We start from the raw sequence: 19,085 nt of genomic DNA, 5'->3' as shown, positions 1-19,085 counted from the left end.
GTGATACCATCACTATCACTAGATGTTTTGTTACCACATTTGTTCACTATCTCTATAATTTCCTTTTCAACTACCGGCTTCAAGAACATAGAACTCATGTTCCTTTCGCTTGCATTATTATTTATAGTGACGGATTTATCATCTGTACAAATGCTTCTTGCTAAACCAGGACCAACATTCACAAAGAACCTATTAAACTTATCTACTACATCCTCCAATCTATTAACCGGTGTATCATTATCCATAAAATATTGAGGGTAGTTACTCTTGCTGGAACTGTTTCTAATCAATTTATTTAATATATTCCAAGTACCTCTCATGTTATTTTTATTATCCTCTAATACTTTAGAGTAATATAGTTTCTTACATCTCCTCAAAATCTCAATTAATTTGTTCTTATATGACTTATATTTTTCTTCCGCCTTCTTTGACCTGTCCTTTATGAATTCTTTATATAATGCATTCTTCTTTTTACATTCATTCTGTAATCCCTTACTCATCCACGGTTTCCCACTGTAATTCCTTTTGTTTTTATACTGCTTACGAGGACAGTTCCTGTCATATACTTTCTTAAATATATTTAAAAATTGCTCATATGCTTTATCTAAGTCTTCCTCTCTGTAAACTGATTCCCAGTTTTGCCCCATAAAATCCTCTTTTAGCCTCCTTACAGCATGTTCATTCGTCACCCTCCTATAGAAAAGATTTGTTTTTGGCCTCTCTTTTCTATACTGGCCCTCATAAACCACAAATACTGGTAGATGATCACTAATATCATTTATAAGTAATCCACTTGTCATTTTGCTGTCAATAACATTGGTAAGTATATTATCTATTAGTGTTGCATGCTGGGTTGTTACTCTACTTGGTTTTGTAATTTTTGGGTATAAACTGCATCAATATAATGTGTTAATAAACTCCTCAGTTCCTGTGTGCTTGTTAGGATTCAACAAATCTATAGTGAAGTCACCACATATGAACGTTAATTTATGACTTATTTTCAAGTAATTTTCTTCCATCCAGTCATTCAACAGATAAAGCTGAGTCTTTTTTAACCGACTACTAAATGAGTGTTTTAGATGTGTCAGAATTTGAGCTGGTAGCTGTGCAGTAAAGTTAGATAAGGATTAAGACAATCAGATAAAAAGAGATAAACACAGAAAAGAGGGAGCTGATATCAAAGTTCGCTGAAATGTTCTTTGTGGTGAGTATTCACAAGCAGATAAGCATGAGTGCATCCACACACACACACACACACACACAAAGACAGATATTTATACTGTCTTCTTTTTAATCTGTAAGTGGTGCCTTTGATCTGCCTCGATGAAGAAACCCATATTCAAGAGCAGCAAAAGCAAGAGATGAAAGACCTGTCCAATTACAGTGAACTAAAGTGAGATCTGAAATATGCATTGATTCATAGACACTTTTACACATTAGTCTGATATGGTGGGGAAAAAGTCCATACGCCAACATATTTACAGCTTTGAAGATGTTAGAAATCATTACAAATAGAAAAATGAATCCCGTTAATCATTCAAACATAGAGAAGGCGAAATCTGACACATTATTAGCATTTTAACTGAAAAGAAAAGCAACACAGGAAGAAAAAACTGTTGGTATTTTAATGACAAACCAGGAGACATCATAATAACCGTCTCTTGTTAGCATGGCATCAACTTAATGCTTATACTGAATGTTTTGTTTGAACAGAATCACTGGATTACTTGTTAGCTTGTCATCAATTTCATGGGTTGCTTCAAAGGCGTGTCTTATCAATCAAACCAGTCTTCTGCTATTGCAGCTGTAACATGAAGATGCTTTAAATAGAGCAAAAGATGATTTCCCAAAGACTGCCCCGTTTTCAAAGACATTTTATATTTGTAAGAATCATCAGCCATTCTAGTGGCCCTGGGAGACTGTTCACTAAAGTGAACACTGGTCTTACAGTTCACCCTGAGGGGGACATGAATGTGTCCAATAGTTGTCAAGATAGTTCACTAAAAACACCTATGCCAACCTGCTAGTGGTGCCAGACATGTCAGTACATTTCATCTAGGAACCATGCATGTAAATATAGATTTTTTTTTTTAAACTGACATTTAAGTAGATACTGTATTTATACTTCCCAGGAAAAGTAAAAATATTGAACTGCTGGTGGTCTTTAGGATTAATTCTCTGGGGACCATATAAGATGGCGCCACTGCAGCAGCAGCAGCTTGTTACACCAGCTCCCATTCATGTTTAAATTACCTGTGGGGATTATCAAAGTACTCTATCTAGTAAGTCTGTCTCCCAGTTTTTATATCAAAACATTCAAGAGTTGTTGAGATATTTTAGTCTGGACTTAAATGGTGAACATGCAGACGTGTGTCTGAGATCTTACTTTTCCATCCCTAGCTTCACGCCATTAGCACGGATAAAACTACACAGTAAAATTAAACAGCTCCACCCATGGGTCATAGTTACATTCAAAGCATAATCTCATCTCCCGAGTGCTCCTTCCAATCAGAAGAACACCATAAATGAAATAACCTTTTATGTCCTACATCACTTCTAAAAGTGATGATAAGCTTTTTAATGCAGAACATACTAAGAAATGCATTAGGCAGCTTAATGCATTACATTTTAAGAAGCAGCAACACCCGCCTGGGGAAAGTGTAAAATGACCACTTAGATCCATTTTATTTCCTATGTTTTGCATTTATTTAGTGCTTATGGGTCTGAATGCTCACCTTCTGATACCAAATTAACCCTCCTCTAACCTGCCGCACCTTTAGCAGTTGAAGTAAAAAGAAGAAAAGAGAAGAGCTGATTCAAACTGAACTGATTCAACCTGACAAAACTCTTTTTTTTTGGTTTGTATTTTTTGTTGACTCTGTAAAACTCCTGAAGTTCATAGATGACAAGGGTCATCAGTTTCATCCAAGACGGTGACGAGTTGGCCTATAGACAGGAGGTTGAACAGGCCGCCCTGTGGTGTGGTCACAACAACGCTGATGCAGCTCCAGAGAGGAATCATCAAATCAGTTCTCTGTTCATCCATCACTGTCCTGTTTGGGTTAGCAACCAAACAGGACAGGAACAGGCTCCAGTGGACAGTCAGGACTGCAGAAAGAATCACTGGTGCCAACCTGCCCTCCATAGAGGACCTGTACACCTTACGGGTCAAAAGGAGAGCAGAGAAGTTTTCTGCAGACCCCTCACACCCTGGACACAAACTGTTTGAACTCCTCCCCTCTGTACGGCGCCACAGGTCACTGTACACCAAGATACAGCAAACACCACAGTGCAACAACTTATAGATATAATCACTGAACACAACAAATAGCGCTTTTTAACTTGTATATACAGTATGTACACACATTTATCAATAGATGTTTTTTGTCTTGTTTTTTTACTTGTTGGCCTGTCTTCTATTCTGGTTTTATTCTATTTTATTAGGGGCCACTGAACTGGAGTCAGATTCCTTGAATTTTAACATACTTAGCAATAAAGATTGATTGATTGAGTTGTTTGCACCAGTTGGGTGGCAACAGAAACAGAAGCTAACCAAAGGTAAGATGAGAGCAAATCACTGAGGCTACGTGAGACATAATAAGGGTTAATCTGCTTTATATAATTACACCGCTTCTTGCAATTAAAACAGCAGCTTTGCTCCTTGTACTGTACATTAGCATATGCATGTTTCTAACTGGCAGTACCTACACAAATAATAATTAAGTTACCCTTTTTTTAATGAGCTATCCTCCCATGATGATAGCAGCCTCAGTAATTGAACCCAGTCTGTAATGGAGATCCTATTTTTCAAGGCTAAAAATAATAAAATGCTTTGAAGAATCCGGGACACCCTGCCGATAGATGTTTACCATCAAGTCTTCCAAACACACACTGTTTAAAGACTGTATCCTCTATAAGAACAGGGAACAAAAAAATGTCTGAGTTACCACTGACATCAAGGCTATCTCCGCTTAACAATCTGATTGAATGAAACTTCACAAAAGAACATTACTGAATTATATTTTTATAACCAAATTCAAGGTTCCAACTCTGCACTTATCTGTTCCATTATCCCACCCCCAACAGCATAACTGTCGTCAAACCCACTTGGAGTCTGACAGTGGGATGTGATTTATGCCTCAGACCTCTCTTTTAGTCCACTTAGCTCTGACTGGGAGAGTTCTGATGCAGTAATTGGCTTGACTTGAAGCCCGGTCTCTAAATCACATTGCAAACAAACTCACAGCCACATATACACAAACACAAACTCCCATTGTCTTCAGCCACATATACACAAACACAAACTCCCATTGTCTTCACAGATCATATGATGTTCATGTTACTCTGCTTGACCAATTCTCACAGATACAGCACTCTTTAGACGCTTTAGGATGCTCAAAGGTCTCGAATTTGATACAACACTAACAGCAGCCCATTCTGTGAGGTCCATCTCTCCCTCTCTCTCCGTCACATACACAAACACGCCTACAAGCACATTTCACAGAGGGCAAATTTACTAAATGCAATGGTGCAGAATAATGGCCAGCATTGCTGAGTTTTTGGAGCATTACTGGCTCCAGAGCAGCCAGTACTGATTCAAACTCAAAAGAGGTACTCTAAAAGCTTCAGGACAACTGCAGTGAAGCATTTTTTACTACATTCTACAGTTTTTACATATTGTGCTCCTGCGGATGCAACGTCTTTGGCACTGCAGCACACTGAAGCCTGGAAATACAAAAAACTGAACATAAAACATTAGACAATGTTTATTTTATGTAAGAAAGTAAAGTTTGAGGGGCTGGGAGATGATGAATTAAATCAAATGACTTTTTATGAATTCAGTGAGGAGGATATTAAGTGAAAGGTGTCATAGGAGTTATAGTTTATCTTTGTTAGCACTGTTCCTGCAGCATAAAAACAGATACAGCCTCCGTATTTCTTCAGATGACCCGTTCTTCCTGTGGAAATGTGTCTTTACAGTGATTAGCTCAGATGTGACCCTAAACCAAGGTTCATCCTCAGGGTCAAAGGTAGAGGTGGGGAACTCTGGTCACATGACTTGACTTGAGTCAGATTTAAGTCACAAAATTGAATACTTGAGACTTGCTTGCCTCACACTGGTACAAGACTCAACTTCACTTGGCATTCATAACTTCACGACTCAAAAATTTCTTCACTTTTTTTTGATTAAATATTTGCATTTTTCTAGATATTGAAAAGTTTCATTTTGTTTTCGAAACCCAACTCTGTGCAATGTAGGTAAACCTGGCAACCAACCAGAATGCTGGAGCCCAGCAGAGGGCAACACATATCACAAGATACATCTATACCTAGTCCAAAAATAATAAAATCTGGATTCAAGGATTATGTTGTCGGTGAAGGCAGTAAGAAGAAAACAGCAGTCTGAGGCACCAGTATCAGCAACACAACCTCCACAATATCCAACTTCATTTGACACTACAAAAATCAGAAAGAAACACAAGCCAATGAATGTGTATGCTAGCTAATTAGCTGATCAAACAGTAGCTAAAAAGGTAACGTAAAGTTTAAGCTGTTTGCTTGCAAACAGGTATTTTATTGAAAAGACTTTCTGATGGCAGTAAAATGCATACCTTTTGTATTTAATAGCCAGGGGTTAGTTTACAACTTAAAATGATTCACAATAATCAAATGAGGTTTGTGTATGTTTCACTTAAACAGGATATTTCGATAACATTATCAGATCCTCAGAATTTTGTATGATGACTTGTGACATACAGTAGGGATTTGACTTGCTCGATTCTCACCACAGTATGATTTATTCTCGCCTCTGGTCAAAGGAAGGTTGGTGTTGATATCGCAGCGCTGTGGTGCAGACACATGGCATATGCCGGTCTCATGAGGCCATAACATCTGTGCCAGTCATGTGAATGGCCTGGGGCACTGCTATTTAAAGAAACCAGAGTAATTAATTCTGGAGATAGTATGCATTTTTAGAAAAAAAAAACGATGAATAATAGAGCCATGGTTGACTGATTTTGAGCTAAACTACAGTGACAGAATATCATTGCCATTCACTGTTTGTATAACTTAAAACTGTGCAGTCTAAAACATAAACTCCCAAAAGAGCAAGCAAGTGATCCTTGAACCCTTCATGCTTGGTCCTCAAAATATGAAAATCATGATGTCAGCAAGACACCTGCCAGCTAAATATGCTGCACATAATATGACCACAAAGGTCATCTCATAAAACCAGGCTGCATCCATAAGCCAAAATGCCAGAGAGAGGCAGCATGACAAATACAAGAGACTCAACCTTCAACATCAATGAAAACTGTGAGATAACTTAAGGCTGAAATGAAAAATAGGACTGCATCATTTCCTCACTGATACACCAATTAAAATAGCAATCCTCTACTGAGAGAGCCAAATGATGAGGAGGGAGTAAACAGAGAAGGAGAGAGTGAAACAGCTGCAAAGTGAGTCCTTGAGTAAGAGCACGAGGGCAGCCAAGTTTAGAAAAGGAATGATAGCAGTGGAGCAATAATGAGCCAACAGTCAGTCACGGTATTTTATTGGCAAAATGAGCTATTGATACTTTCCAACTCATATATGCATAAATGAACTAAACTCTAAAATAAAGTTTCCCTTAAAAGTAGCTTTTTCCACCAAATATATTAAGAGGTCTAATATGGGAGATCAAAGAAACAGTACAGCATGAAAATTTTACTACAAAAGCAGCTTTTCTGAAATATAAAGTAATATAGATGACACTTTTAAGTCAAATTTAATCACAAGCCTTTCCCAAGAACTTGCTATATATCACTGAAACAGTCTATGCATAAAAATAATAAACATAAAACCTCATTAATGTGCATAGGCTTCTTTGACAAACTACTTAATAAAGTTAATATTTAAATATGGCAAAATTTACAGTACATTTCTCTATTCAAATAAGAAAAAAGCCATTTAAGCATCTGATGTCCGGAATAAATCTGCCGTTTTAGTGATTTGAGCACATCATGGTCTGAAACAACTTAATCACTTTAAAGGAAGAAGTCACTTATAAATGTCAGTGGAGCATTAAGCAGGCGCTCTGTACACTACGTCCATTGGCAGAGAAAGAGAGAGAGAGAGAGAGAGGCAGGAAAGTGAAAAACGATGGAAATAAAGAGTTAGAGATAGAGTGTGTGACGTCTTAACTGTGCAGCCAATCAGTGTTCAATTCACAAACACCAGACAGCAGCCCCAGTGTTCAAGCCATTTATCAGTCTGTCACAGTGGCATGCGATACAGTGGTTAATTAAAGTAAACCAGTGAATTGAGCAATTAGGTAATGAGTGACATCTATGGGAGAGTACTGGAGACATAAATTGATTTACCACCTGCTTGAGGCCTAAAGCCTGTCAGCGCAAGTGTATAAACAGAAATAAGTGGACTTATGCAGAAGCATCTCTGCAATTGCAATCCCACAACACCAATGTTTAAGTCACTGGGGCACATCAGACCGTTCAGAGAAAAAAATAATCTAAGAAAAATGAAAACAGACACAAAATAGAAAAAAACGGTAGTATTGTTCTGTACAGGAATTGGAGAATAGAGAATAAACCTCACAACAGTCTGGGAAAACTGAGTTATGCCACAGATATAGCCGAAGCCCATCTTCCATTACAGTGACTATTTGTCCCCCGCAATTCTGTCCCTTGATACATGCAGTTTCTAGAAGCGATACACAACACATCAGCACAATAGCCTTCATACTACTGGCAATATACAATTGTGGGGTTAGGAAGCCATCCAATCAGACTTAACTGTTTCACAGCAATATTGCCTGCAATGCCCAAGAGAGTTTTTCCTGGACATTATGGCTCAATGTTCAAATTCAAGTACTAAATTTATTATATCTTATTCAGCTATGGAACATTTTTAATGTAATTCTTTTGTATCACTGAATTTATTATAAAAAGCAGCACAGAACTGCCTCATTAAGTTCCATCAAAGGAACTCTGGGCAGAGTTTGAGTATCCCATCTTGCACATCACACAGCAACAACAAAAAAAATCATTTGTTAGGTGAGTATACGCACAACAATGGAGACCAGTAAGAAATGCTTAAATCAAAACTTCTCTCTTGTTTTTTAATAAGAAACCCAAGATCATAACCACAGAAAGGGTTAGCAGGCAGACCTTCTGAAGTCAGATACAATTACTCTAATGCATGCTGTTTAGTGAAAGCCAATTTTATCAGAATTGAAGCCATTAAAATATTTGTACCAGAGATTTAAATGGCTGGGGATGAACAATGAACACTCTCTTCAGGCCAGACTAAAAATTAGAGCAAGTGCAGTCTCTTCTCTCTGAAACACTTCACTGGCAGTAGCTTGACTGACATTTGACCTAAAAATGGAAACCTTCCCAGAACTGTTGGGCCGATCAATCACTTACACTGACTGTAATTTGGATTGATTTCATGTCCTCAGGTCACTTGTTTGTTGAGCTTTCTGCCCTGCCTCCCGACTTACAAGTATTTCTGCTTAGTCTCCATTTGTCCTACTGAGGACAAGTCAGCAGTGTAATTACAGCTGGAAAAAGTCATGCACTCTAATTTTGCATGAGTTTTCTAAGATACCTGGAACAAAATATTTGCCACATTAAAAAAAAAAAAAGTTTGTTGTCTTATTTCAATCCTAATCTTAAATAAAGTCACTGCGTCAGTTATTTATAATATTCTGCAAGTGCATGAGTTTAAAAACAACAAGGCTGTAAAGGCAGGCTAGGGAGTAGATGAGTCTCTGCGTTTGGTGGGGTGAATGTTAATACAGCCTCTGTAATCTCAGCCACCGCCTTTTTTAAGATACATAAAAGCATTAAAAATCATGAGTGGGGTATTTTACTGATGTATTTTATATCATAGAACAAATTGTGCAAATGTAATGACCTTGTGTTAACTACAGACCTTATTTCAGATGTCTAACCAAAGGCCCATTCAAAAAAAAAAAAACCACTGACTTCAGGGCAAGGGAACCTGAAGTGCAAAAACGCTGACTCAGTTCTGGGCTTTAGGACTCACTACTACAGCACTGTATTAGGGAAGTGGTGAGAGGCACAGCTTGTGTCAGAACTGTGGGGTCAGTTTTAGTCCCCGTCACCTGTTATGAAACTGTAACCTTTATGCACTCTGGCTCTGGTGCTTATTACACTGTTACCAGACTGAGTACATCTCTGCTGCATGTGTAGGGTAAGATGACATTTCTTGCTCCTTCATTAATTTCCTCTCCACTGCCTCTCACCTGTTTGCTTGCTGGTCCTTTTTCTCCTCCAACAAGCTGCTAGCGACACTGTCATGGCAACCAGCATTTGCGGTTCATGCTTTATATTATTGTAACCCTTACACAATGAAGTCCATGTTAATGCTGCCATTCATCCCTCTCCTCTCTTTTCAAACATGTCGTGTTAAGTATTGCTATGAAAAAGTATAGACACCTCTATGGAGTAAGCTGCTGCTTTACAGTAAAAGAGGGAATTTGGATCTTGTTCAGGAGAGAAATAAGATCAGTGTCAAGTCAAAAGACCGGTTTCTGTGGAAACCTCAGGCATGTGCATGTTGAACTGGACTGGCTAATGAAAAGAAAGCTGAGCTCAATGGCAAAGCTCTTTATTGGCAGTAGATTATGTTTCACATCTTCTGCTGTAATCTCAAGTTTCGGTCATGATTGAAGCAAAAATATCACAGACACGAGCATTTGATCCTGGTTTCCTTCGCGCCTAGGTAGAGAGTTCACCTCTATGCAGAAAGTACAAGTGCTACTTCTTTGTGTTGAGAGGAGCCAGCTGAGGAGGGCACTTGGGCTGCTGACTGCAATGCCCCAGGGACATCTTTGGGCTGGCATTAAACACTTCCAACAGGGAGGAGACCCTCAGGAAGAGCCAGAGCATGCTGACCAAAAGCATCCCATCTGGCCTGGGGACAGCTCAGGATCCCACAGGAGAAATTGAAGGACAGTCAGTTGGGGAGAAAGAAATTTGAGCTACTTCATTCTGTTTGTGGCCATGGATGGCTTTCTTGATAAACTGTGCTCTTTACATTCAAATGGGAAACCTTGGAGATAAATAAAAAGTAAGGTTGATCACAAGCCTTTACTAAAGCACTTAATACAGTAGAAGAGCAAAGGAATATTTGAAAGAACACAGGGAAGTCTGTAAAGCTCTGAAAAGGAGCTGGTGGATAAGATGGAGAGAAAGTGTGACAGTATTTCAGTAGATAAGCAGAGATGCAGTTAGGCAGACATAAAAAATATTAACAGCTAGATTCCCAATGCTTGCACTTTCAGATAGTCGTGATACAAAATTTGTCACGCTGCCAGAGTGCTGCTTTTGCTGATCTTGAGACAGTAAGCTCTCCGCTCCGTCAACAAAAGTTCTTAAGTAAAAATTGAATATATCTGAAATGCTAACTGGAGACTGAGCAGTGTCATTGGTGGAGATTTAGTGGTGAGAACAGCTACACTCCAGGGCACTAATACAGGAACAGATGTACTGTCAAAGTGAATCCACACTGACAACACAGGGGCCAAACAGAAGACTCTGAGCTGGTTTTAGTATCCTTTCAGTTTTTTGCTGTACATGAGACAATCATTATCGCAAAGCAGTCCAGTAAAACACCGGAGTGGGGCTAAATTGGTCAAGGCTTGTATATTAAAATGTGACGATATTTCTTGTCAAGGCAAATCAGTACATAACAGAACCAGGCCAGTAACATAAAAATAGCACAGAAGGTCATGCACAGCTTCAACTAGAAGTTAGAAGCTCTTTCTTAGGATGCTGCGGATGCGACACGTTGCATGGTGTCATGTCCAGGGGTTGCTACTTCGCTCCATATTGCATTAAGAATAATAATAGCCTAGTAGCATAAAAGGACATACAGTGGACAGACATGTGGTTCATTCATCTGATGGACCAGATGTGACCTGCACTTCTACACAGAGAATTTTCAATTTGAACAGATAATTAGAGGTTGGATATGCTTCAAATTTTGAAAACAACCCTAAAAATACACCGGCACGTAGGTTAGCAGTAAAGGGGAAGTAATTAATGTAGTCAAGTGCCACTAAGGAGTGAGTGTTTGTTTTATGAAACACACCCAGGCTGTGAGCTGGACACTCTTATCTCTGCATGAGGGGGACATTTAGCAACGGGATGTAAAGCCATCCCAAACGAGTAATGATCTCACACACAGGCCATGCAGAGTGAAACTAGACAGTCAAACAACAGTGATGTCAGGAGGAAGGAGAGAATCAGAGGGATCGAGCGCACTCGTTGATTGCCCTGTCGGTTATTAGTTTCCATTCACTTGGCACTGTCTGGCAGGGTGGAGCCTAAAATGGGCTATAATAAGAGTGAGAGAGGATGGAAAAACCACAGAGGGCAATTACAATACATCAGTCAGGGGCAGAGGTGTGATCATGTGTGTGAGTGTGTTTTTCCCAGAGTGGTTAGTGGTAATAAATGGTCTCTCTCCAGGATGGAAAACATCAATCCAAAATGAAGTCTTGATGAACTACCACAAATCGAGGAACCTGAGGGCAAATACATAATATTAAATTTAATCCACTAGTTCAATGTGACTTCAAACCCCCCCAAAAATATAACAATTTGGTGGCTCAGCTTGTACTGATTATTATTGTGAGAACAGTGAATCCTTACAAACCTGGGATGTAGAGACGTATACGTTCACAGATCAGTGACTACATTTCCTGCCCTTTAGTTTCAACCAACAAAACATATTACCCAGATCTTTACCCAAATTTCAGCTCAGGCTAAATTCTCACAACCCTCATACATTCTCGGACCCAGCACCTTTTTCAGAAAGTCCTGTGAGTGTTGCAGAGGTTTATTATTATTACAGTATACAAAACTAAAACCACTGCAGTTTAATCCAACAGTCTTGCAATAAATCATCCTTCATGAAGGTGATAATGTATAATTTGGAAGGATTCAGCGAGCATTATTAGACTACATTAGTTTTAGCTTGGTGTGCATAATAAACTACCAAATGAGTGTACACCCCTCCCATACTCCCATACACACACATTTTTGCCAGATAACTCGGCATTGATTCAAATATACTGGGTTTTTCCAAGGGCACTCAGTCTCAGAGAGATGATATAATTACTGTCATTAGCAACATCTAATTGGAGCTTTAAAATTAAAAGATTAGCTCTGGTGCTAACTATGCTATTTTAGGGTTTCACTCAGACTAAAAAAAGAGAAAAATTAAAACTGGAAAACAGAGAGAGGGAGACGGACAAAAAAGGGAGAGAATGATGACTAGCCCATCACAGAAAAAGATTGTTTTGTTCTGGCTATATCATTTGTTCTGTTAACTAGTTAGAGGGATGCACACAGGCTATGAGAGGCAGAGGGGGAATTCAGTGTGTCTGGCCGCAGAGCCCCTCCGCTGTCCTTGCAGCCTCCACCCCACTTCACTAATTAACAACTGTTTTAATCCTCCTTTAAAACCTCAGCCAATTGCACAATTTGTGTGCATGTTTGTGTGTGCTGCACGCCAAGGGTCTCTCACACGATTCACCAGCTTGGCCGAGCTATTCTTCGGCAAGCGTCACCCACAGCGACCAAAGGTAATTGCTTTTTAATTAAGCCCCCAGTGCTAATCCCAATGATATTTAGCAGCCACGGACTGGTACACACATACATTCACACACACACACACAGACACTGAAGACAGAGGCTAAAAGACGGCGACATTCACCAAGACCTACCCAGCTGTAAACTGGACAAATGTGTAATAGGCTTTGTTGGCATTTCTCTTTTGTTCACCGAGGCAGGTGGTGAAAATGAAGTTGCTCATGTACTGAAGCAAATGAATTTTCACCATATGGCCAATCTCAGAAAATCCTTCTTACTGAAAATGAGCACTCGGATCGATTCTGGGCAGTATGTGTGACTGCGCTAGTGTGTAAGTGTGATAGTCTCTCCAGTGACCCTCAAATAAAGCCTATAACCCTCAAAACGCAGCCATACGCTTCTATCAACCACATCTTTGCTCTTTTCTCCTTCTGTCAGTTTCAGGTCTCTCTTCATGTCTTTAACCCTTTTCTTTCCACCTTGCTTCATATCCAATTCCCACCTCCTCTCGACACAATAGGCCTCTCTTTTTTTACCCATTCTTCCACCATGTCATGTTTCATCTCAGTGCTTTCCTTAAACACACACACACTTGCAGCCATTTTCTTCGCTGGCATGACGTGCTTCTGTTCATCTTTTGCCTTCTCAGTCACCCTCCTTGCTTCCTTTTCAACAAAGACAGCCTCATCTCCTCCGGGCTGATGAGTGAAAATGTCCCTCTTTTCAGACATTTGGGTGATAACTATGAAATATGCTGATCCACTGAACACCCACACTTGCAGCACTGTAGGAAATCTAATTTCATTCCTCTGCGCACCGAATTGCTCAGTTTTCTTTGATGTCTATGGCCCAACATGTGAAGGTGCTGTACCGCTCGAGCGGAGTTAAAGCTTATGTCTAGTGTCCGTCTTTCACAAACCTTGCCATTGATCACACTGATCCTCTCCCGTCATCTGAGCCCTCTCTCAACTCTCCCAAATATCTCACATTTGATAGAGCTGTCTCATGTCTAATCTTTTAACCATGTTGTCTGAAAAGGACGTTTCTGATTTAATGCTGCTCAGCACAGAAACTACACGTCAACAGCAAGAACTCCTTCGGGCAATGTTAAGATTCTCTGCTCAATATTTTTATAAAGCCAGTCTGACAACCCATCATACCCATCAAACTCTTTTTCCCCACAGTTTTCTGCTGTGGCATTTGACACTGGTTGTACCATCCTGCAGATTACAGACTATATATAGCACGATTTATCTTTAATCTCGCTGTGACATAACAGCAGAAAGCATTTTCAGTTGCTATTTGTTTTTGGCTGCACCTCTGGGGGCATGCACAGTACACCATCATCCCTCCTTTAGCAACTGCACATTGCTATTTCCCTTCATCCCTCTAACATTGTCTCTGGGTGTGATTATTTTTCTGTTATTGCCGTTTTTCTTCTCTCTCGCCCACTTTTCCTCCACCACTACATTTTGGGCTCTGCTTCATATAGGCCACTCACAGCCCAAAGTCGGGGATCCTCCCTTCACTGTGTTGTAGAAATTCTTCTTTAATATTAGAGATTTGCTAAGTCTCAGAAGAAATTAACAACATGATGAGCCATCTCTGTTTAACACATGCTGGCATGGAAAAGACAACCTCTTACTCTTATACTAAAACAGAACAAAGGATCCACCCTCAGAAGGACATCAGTTAGAAAACCACATACAGGTGTTTGTCACAAATCTTGTCACACAAAACCATTTGTCAACAAGAATGTCCTTTATAGTAGTTTTCCTGTAGACCACGGCAACACTCCAGTCACTACTGACAGCTGTGGTAGTGAGACTCACCTACTCACTAGTCCGCCTCTACAGTCTTATTATTTCTAAGCTTGCACACTATTCTTAATCAGGAATAGGAAGAGGAAACCTTTCCTTGAAGAGACTGACAGGCAGGCCAGCTGATGCAAATAGGCAACAGGCATGCACACATACATTAAAAGACACAAACAAATGCTTTAGAGCTAAAAGGCACAAAACCTTCAGCTAACCTGGGGGTCATTAAGGCAAACCACATATGATGTGTGAGTGGGTATGATTTCAGTGATGGAAATGTCTCCAAAGATCTAACCCTGCTTGATTAGATGCCGTCAGAAAAAAAACAAACATTTGAACATTGTTTTAGCAGCACATAAAGGTGTGCCTCATAAATGGAATCAAGCAGTCTGCGTGACACCTGTGTAAGAGCTGAGGAAAAGACACTTCAGGCAGAAGTTTTAGGAGGACAGAAGGAATAGAGGGAGAGCATGAATGATTTAACAGTAGAATGTGAAGAGCAGATGACAGCATAAATAGGAAGAGGAGGAAATGAGCCAGAGCGTTTGCTGTATGTGGCTTACTGAGGTGCATTATTAGGGAAACCGTACTGAGCAGAGTGAAGAAAGGTACAGAATAGGTATGGCTTCATACTTCTTAGCTAAAAAAAAGTTTGCTTAGTTCAATCAGAGTTGTTTTTCTTTGAATGATTATATGAAGCGCCTTCAAGGTTCATCTCTAAAGAAAGGGCAACAGAATGAAGACTATCTTTCAGCAAATGTGCCGCCTCTTTTTTAAATAATTTGTTACCCTTGATTGGAGAGTGGGGGAAATGGCTAAGGGTCGGAAAGAATCACAAAGGGAAAAAAAGGATGCAGGTAAACAAAAGGAAAAGGAGGGGGAAGGGTCAAGGAGAAGAGAGGTAGCAGGGAGTAATGATGAGTAGAGGATAAAGCTGCACCATTTCTTGGTAAAATATAAATATTAATTGGGTCAATCCTCTTCTGGGAAGTATTATTGACTGTGTGCAAGGCTGAGGGTAGCTATGTGAGGATTACGTGCCATAATCTCTCCTTCAATCTGAACCTGTGATATTTGTCAGCACCAGTGTGGTACAGATGCTCACATACACAGAGAGAAAACACAATATGGGCTGTGAGTCAGCACTGTTTGTGTGCTTACCATAAATACTGACAGGGCGGGGCACTGCCTGGCTGAGTGCAGAGCTCAAGCCTTGTCCCCGCAGATTGATTGTTAGACCAGGAATAGAAGGAGCGGCAAAAGAAAAATGATCACACTCTTCATTTGATTTTCCCCAACTTAGGTCGCCCCCTGACTCGGACCGACTTGGCAAACGGTGCCGGCGACAGAGAATGGAAGGTGAGTTAGAGGTCTGTCCAAACTAGTAGTTTTGAACCTCTGCACCTTTTTGAGCGATACATCTAACCAATACAGACAACTGTGACTGTCATTTAAACAACATTAATGCACCCATAAATAAACTTCTGTAATTCCCCACAGATCACTTTGCCTCCATCTACCTCTCCTTTTCTCCCTTCCTTTCTGGGTAAACTGTTGTTTACTCTGACCATCGCATGTTGAGGGGGCTGGCTGGTTACAGAGCTTTCAGCACCATAACGTCTATCTGATGATAAAGTATTTAGATTGCTGTTGGGGCCTGCCTGAAAGCCACTAATGGAAGTATGCATACAAAATCCATCAACAATAGTGCACAAAAAGCAAATCCAACACACACACACACACACACACACACACAGGCATTACTGGGCTCAATAAATGGGTTTACTGGATGTGGGAGAGACAGAGTAGGAATGGGGGGCTGAGCGGATGAAGGACTTTAATATTTGCACCTCATAATATCAAATGTAGTTTATTACACATTTCACCTAATACTGGATGGAGTGTGTCAATCAGAAGACGGGTTTCTCGGTCCTCATCTCATTATAATCGAACGATCACTTTCTGCCACAACAGCAATTGAGACCAGGAGAGCGGCGTAATTCAAATCACAGCTTCAGCCAATAGGAAATCCATCTGAGGTGATTTACATGTAGTGTTGATTGGGAGCGGAATCCTGTCTTCATTTTCTTTTATTGTCCCTGCTTGCTCCTAATACCGTCTTGATGAATTCAAATGATCTCTATTTATGAATCTGTTACTGCATAATTCTCCTGCCTGCGACTCAACACTCAAGCTAGCTGCAGTGTACATATGCGTGTGGGAGACCAGAATGCGTTGTGGGCGTGTGTGTCTGTACACTAAATGAGACCAAGCATGCATGAAAACAATATCTGTGATTTGAGCGTGAGCCAGGCTACTGGGTGGGTTGGGGGGGGTTATCTGCCTGCACCTGAGGCCCTAACAGCTAATGCTAACACATGGTAATAACCCAGAGGACACTGGTGGAGCTCAAGGACAGGGAGGTCAGATAGCTGGGCTGCGTGCCTGTGCTGGAGTCGCTTGTCCTGAGGTGTTGGTGAGCTACAGGAGGAGCAAAGGTGGATGGAGTGTGAAGTCCAAAACCCAAAGTATTTGCCAGACAAACAGCAGGAAAGACAAGCCATGACTCCACACTGTCACTGCTTTAGGGCCGTTTCCAAAGTGGGCTTTGGCAGGACACACATACAGCCATCTTTGTGAGGACACAAATTAACATAATGCATTCCCTTGCCCATTACCCTAAAACTTAACCATCATAAAGTAAAATGCCAAAACCCAAACCTCTATAAGCCCTTTGAATGTGTCAGAAACAAAAGACTGACCAAAAATGTCCTCACTTCCCAAGGCATAAAACTCAAACTGTTCCTCACAATACAAGCACACACACACACACACACACACACACACGGGGAGCCAATGCCACAGTAATCAGAGTAGGAGGACACTCCTCAGGAGAGAGGTGGGCCCTTCAGCCAATTCTCAGCAAATGACTGCACACAGAGACAGAGCAGATCAAAAGAGAGGAGATGAAATGAGCTACCAAGGCTCCTCTGTATTCCTCGGTGTAAACTAACCAGCAAACTACTCCTGTCACAAGCATGCAAGCAAAGAAGCAAGAACATTAGAGTGCACGGATGGAAAGCCAAAGGAGCGCGAAAAGAAATGAGACATCACAAGAACTCAGTGAACCTCACACTTAAATTTAAGGCAGATGCTGTCTTTAATGGGAGTAAACGCAATTCTGTGAGTGCACTTTAAGACCATGCACATAAACAAAGCCTAAGGGAAGAATGTACAGATGTAAAATTTGTCCAATAGAGTACAATTAGACATTACTGCTTTAAACTGGGAATGTAAGAAAAGTTACAAACCAAATAACAGATTAACTGGCTTCTGTGTGCAAAGAGTAATTAGTCAGTATTGTACATGAAAATAATGAGTGCCATTACAGGGACATGCAAACACATGTATACTCAGGAGATTTTATAAACTTGCCATCATTCACAGCATGGTGAGCTGGCACAGAGGTCACCCTGCTCTGCCCTGCCGCTGTTTGGCACAGTGAGGACCAATATTATTCAGGTCAATATGTTTTAAAAGTTTAACTTAATTGAATTGCTGAGGATCAAATATAACTGGCATGCAATATTATGATCACTGATGATCTGGTCAGTCAGATCAGAGAGAAATGTGCTTAAAGATGGCCACTATTTAATATCCAAAATCAGACAACAGCCAGGTGAGCTTTTTTTATGGCCAGTACCGTCCTGAAGCAGCAAGAACGTCTGAACCCCCAAGAGGGTGAGCCCTGAGCAAATCCATCATTGAGAAGTCACTGTTCCAGCCTCACAGCCAGCCAACACACCCCTGGGAGACAGGATAAGCCCGGCATTACTGATTCCCCAAAGGGAAGGCCAAATGAAGCTAGAATGACTGATGCAACCAGGGGGAGGGTAATCGAGCATGGAAAGACAGATGCTTCCCACCGGCAAGTATGCGATGCAGGAAGATCTCATCTCAAAGGATGCTGATACTGTACATGTTCAAGGCTGCAGGAAAGATTAGATTTCACTTGTCTTGCCCAGCATCAGTAAAACAAGCAGGAGCAGGCATGGCCAAAGCAAAATAATTAAATTAGTAAGAGAGAGAAAGTTATAAATACCCAGTACTGTTAATCACTCAGTGTCACCCCTCATTCCTTTACCTAGTCTCGTCCTTGTGCAGTTACTGTTTCTTTTCGAAATGCTGAGACATAAACAAAACCTGTGAAATACTGCAACAGACATTATCTGCAATCATTCTTGGCCAAAAATACAAAGAAAGACTGACAAGCAACCAAACATATGCACAAGAAAGATAGGCAGAGGACTAAAAAGTGATGGATTTATGAATTAGGTCGAACTGCAAGATGAAGCATGATCGAAGCTGGTAAGGAATCAGGAACTGGTCTGGTGCATGAGTCTCTCCTTGATTCTGTGTGCAGTGCAAATCTCAACATCTGGTCCCCTTTGCCCTCGGACCAAGAGCGGGTCAATGTTCAACGCAAGAGAGGCAGCAATGAAGACCAGCAATCAATAATGATCAACAGGGGTACAAAATGGCACCTAGTCCACCACACACCAGTAGTCGTTTCTAGTGAAATCAATAGAGCTGACAAACGGCTGTAACAGGTTACAGAGGAATACAACTGGCTTAGTTTTTTCAT

General features: G+C 40.5%; 1 protein-coding gene across 5 annotated transcripts in view; it reads right to left on the bottom strand.

Annotated features, from left to right (window-relative positions):
* Positions 1–19,085, bottom strand: part of utrn (utrophin) — a 160,206-nt gene that overhangs the window by 81,053 nt on the left and 60,068 nt on the right. The window lies entirely within an intron of this gene.

This window comes from Monopterus albus, unplaced genomic scaffold (genome assembly GCF_001952655.1).
Source record: "Monopterus albus unplaced genomic scaffold, M_albus_1.0 scaffold9.1, whole genome shotgun sequence".
Taxonomy (NCBI): Eukaryota; Metazoa; Chordata; class Actinopteri; order Synbranchiformes; family Synbranchidae; genus Monopterus; species Monopterus albus.
Note: the sequence above shows the minus strand (reverse complement) of the source record. Positions and strands in the feature narration are given on the sequence as shown.